The 4,041-nt window shown below is 41.5% G+C and overlaps 1 protein-coding gene across 2 annotated transcripts in view; it reads right to left on the bottom strand.

The window, feature by feature from the left end:
* Positions 1-2,789, bottom strand: part of LOC103130691 (guanine nucleotide-binding protein G(I)/G(S)/G(O) subunit gamma-13-like) — an 8,061-nt gene extending 5,272 nt beyond the window's left edge. The window contains exon 1 of one of the 2 annotated variants that reach the window (XM_016666118.1): positions 2,353-2,789. The gene's annotated coding sequence lies outside the window, so the exon portion shown is untranslated. The remainder of the gene's footprint in view (positions 1-2,352) is intronic. The other variant, XM_007542154.2, reaches the window with a different exon arrangement.
* Positions 2,790-4,041: the final 1,252 nt, after the last annotated feature.

Genomic DNA, 4,041 nt, shown 5'->3' with positions numbered 1-4,041 from the left:
CCAGAATCGCTTCGAAGCCGGGCGGAAGTCTTTCCCCGTGGCCTATTTGAATTCCTTCCATGCCAGAGTTTTTGCCTCAGTGACCACCCGAGCCGCATGCCGGTACTCATCAGCTGCTTCTGGAGTCCCACAGGCCAAAAAGGCTCGATAGGACTCCTTCTTCAGCCTGACGGCATCCTTCACCGAATGTGTCCATCAATGGGTTCAAGGGTTGCTGCTGTGACATGCACCGACAATCTTGCGGCCACAGCTCCAATAAGCCGCTTCGATAATGGAAGTGCAGAACATGGTCCACTCAGACTCAATGTTCCCCACCTCCTCATGTTCAAAGCTATCCCGGAGATGGAAGTTAAATCTCCATCTCACATCAGTCTTTTCCAGATGTTCCCAGCAGACCTTCACTATACGTTTGGGCCTGCCAGGTCTGACTGGCGTCCTCCCTCTTCACCGGAGCCAACTCACCACCAGGTAGTGGTCAGTGGACAGCTCCACACCTCTCTTCACCTGAGTGTCCAAGACGTGGCCACAGATCCGACAAAACTACGACAATGTCGATCATCAAACTGCGGCCTAGGGTCTCCCGTGCCAAGTGCACATATGGACACCCTGATACTTGAACATGGTGCGCACGTTTTAATAAAAATTAAAAAGAAACATGACATTGTGAATTTTATTGAAGGGTATCAGAGTAAAGGAAGCTGAATACACAGGCAAACTTCAGATTTATATTAATGTGGTCTGAAACGGAGTCGAGACAAAACCCAACAAATGTTTGTGGTTGGAACGAGACAAAATGGAAAAACAAAAGCTCAAGAACTTCTCTCCTGAACATTCCTGAACACAGTCATAATTTTTGTTAAAGCTTTAACAAAACTTAAGTAAACTCTCAAGAAGCCATTTGTATAAAATCAATGCATACATACCACAGGTGCTGTTTTTTTATTTTATTTTCACACTGCGTTTAGATGAATTGAAGGAGTTGCAGCATGGACAAAGTTTCCTGTTTTGTATTCCTACATTTTAGTCCTCAATAAAAAGAACAGAATACTTTTTATATTAAATGAGTCCTTCCTCACTGGATCTGTGTGGCCAGACCAGCTAAGAGTTGCATCATCATCTACTTTGACAAGTGACCCATCAGTCATCTATTGGAGCTCCACTTAAACTCCATATTATTCACAAGTCTGGTAGATTTAGGCTTAAAGTAATCTTTGTGGGGGGATCCAGAGTTCCAACTAGAATTCCATAGCGAATCTTTGGAAGGAGCAAAGGTGATGGCATGAAGGGTTTTCAACTTTAGACTCTATCATCACTCAAAACAAGTCATCAGATTCCCAGTGGAAACATGGGGCGGCTTGATGGCACAATCTTAATGTTCAGTTTTTTACAAAATTATTAAGGCACTAATAACTAAAAAAAGTAAAAAGAATGTGTTGAATCATGAGCAGTTTGGAATATCTCAACTTGTTAAATCAAGTGTGATGGGTATTTCAGCAGGAAAATGATTGAAACGTGAGGCTCAGTCAGTACGGAAATGGTTCATCACACACAAATTCAATCTGTTCATTCCCAACAAGAAATCTTTAAAAACCTCTAGGGTTTTAAAGATTTTGAGAGAGCATATGAAATCCTGCTCTCTGCATTGATGTCTATCCATCAGAAAGGATGGATGGATGCCTGATATTTGTGGAACAACTGTTAATTTCCTTAAGTTTTGATTTTCCTTCCACACAATTTTTTTTCTCAAACTAAAAATTTAAATTTTCAAAAATGAACTCATTTTAAAGCCAGCATATAGCTGGGATGGCACTGTATATGTTATTACATATACAGCATACAAATTTGAATAAAGCAAATTGTACTGAAATCTTGAGATCTATTTTCATCACAGTACTTGCATGTAGTGTCCTGAGCCATATCTCAGCTGCTTAACCTGTAAATTATGTATACACCAGGCTCAGCTCTACAAGCCCTGCTACATACAGTGATTTTTTTTCTTTTTTTTACAAAGATATCAGCGTATTCCCCATCTTATCAACTTTAATCATTTTTACACTTAATATTTAATTGCATTATTTTTCATCATTCCGCCTTATCACGAGGTATATTTTAGTCGTGATAAAACAGGAGGAAACCATGCATGAATTTGGTCTTCCTGTTTAGAGGCTTCATCTGTTTTCATGGATCCATGTCGGCCCGCTGCCTTTCATTCCGACTCCATTCTCCAGAAAGCTGAGATGCTGACCACTTTCCATGCTCTGTGCGATAACTCGGCTGTAGGAGGAGGCCTGTGATAAACCACAGCATCACAGGCTGACATATCGCCATAGTAATGGATGGCTGCAGTCTTACCTTCCGGCCTGCCGGAAAGGACCGGTGGATGGACGACGCCGAACGGGCTTCAACGGCGACAGTATCCGCTGAAAGTAGCTTCTCTCCGGCTATTGCGAGGGAAGAGGAGGCGTAGACAACGTATAGGTGTTTGTCGGTCGGCACTCCCCGGCGTTCCTCTCAGACTGCGACTGGATGATGGCTGCGCAGCTCGGAGAGTGAGAAAGACGAGCTGCCTGATTTGACTATCAAACGAGGCTCAAGACACCTGTATGCAAATCCCGGCTGCGCTACGGCTGGAAAGTCAGGCAAATCAGGACGAGAGCCGAAGGGAGAACAAGCAGGAAATTCGTTTTCTCTTCTAATGAGGCTGGTAATACAGGACAGGCTCCCAGAGACCAACAAGAGAATGAGATATAGTTGGTTTAATACTTTATTCTTGAGTAATTTTTTATGAATACTGACTCAGGGATGCAGTGGCGCAGTTGGTAACATTGTTTCCTTGCAGCAAGAAGGTTCTGGGTTTGAATCCCAGACCGGGTTCTTTCTGCATGGAGTTTCCATGTTCTCTCTGTGCATGGCAGGTTCTCTCCACGTACTCTGGCTTCCTCCCACAGGCCAAAAACATGACTGTTATATTAATTCTCTCTAAATTCTCCTTAGCTTAATGGTTGTTTGTCCTGCGTGTTGCCAAGGTGACCCCTGCCTCTCATATGAAATGTCTCACTGGAGGAAGGTTTGCCCCATTACTCAGATGTTTGAAGGTGCAAAAGCATCAATAAGATTAAAATAAATAACTTTCTACTGTTTCATTCTTAGTATGGACTAAGAATAATGGACAACTAAAATATATATATTTTTAAATAACTTTACATGGAGAATTGTTCACAGTTCAGTTTTGATTGACCCCTGTAAGACTCAGAACAAGCTTTTTACTTTTCAAAAATTTGAAAACATATAAAGCTTCATTAGAAGCAAACTTTAAAATTAAGAAGAAAAAAAAATCAACAAAGCACTTTATACACTGTTCAGTGGTTTATTCAGCAAATACAACTGGAAAAAACGGTTCTTCTTCAGATTAGATCATTCCAGACTCCATGCGATTGTGTTTCGTCAGCTTGTCAGAATCAGATTTGAATGCAAACAGTTGCATTCCAGTAGGAGACAAATACAATTTAAGTTGGAACTGTAGCGAGGATGATGGAGCAGAAGAGATTAAAGCACAACTAACCCACTAATCATATTTTTTGCTGATAAAACAGTGTACACTGGTTATTTAGGGTTATATTTTTACGGCTCTGTGTGAACTTTGGGGTTAAAGTTAGCAGGTGAAGCTAATAGCAACTAATGGCTGCTCTCTCTGCCTGCTCAGCACAGATTGCAGCTGAGCTGCAATCTGTCTGTCCAGCTGCTGAGCTGCAGCTCAGCAGCTGTGTTTTAAACAATCTGTATAAAATAATGAAGAAATAGACCACCAGCCTCAGAATCAAGTTAGAATCAGGAGCTGTGGTTCAGCTCTCATAGTAGATGTTAGAAAAGTTACCGTATTTTCCGCACTATAAGGTGCATCAGATTATAAGGCGCACCTTCAATGAATGGCCTATTTTAAAAGTTTTTTCACATATAAGGCACACTGCATTATAAGGCGCATAGAATAGACCCTCAGTAGAGGCTGAAGTTACATTATGCATCCACGAGATGAAGCTGCAC

Source organism: Poecilia formosa, unplaced genomic scaffold, assembly GCF_000485575.1.
Source record: "Poecilia formosa unplaced genomic scaffold, Poecilia_formosa-5.1.2 Scaffold662, whole genome shotgun sequence".
Classification (NCBI taxonomy): Eukaryota; Metazoa; Chordata; class Actinopteri; order Cyprinodontiformes; family Poeciliidae; genus Poecilia; species Poecilia formosa.
The sequence above is the reverse complement of the archived record's forward strand: the minus strand, read 5'-3'. Positions and strand labels throughout refer to the sequence as shown.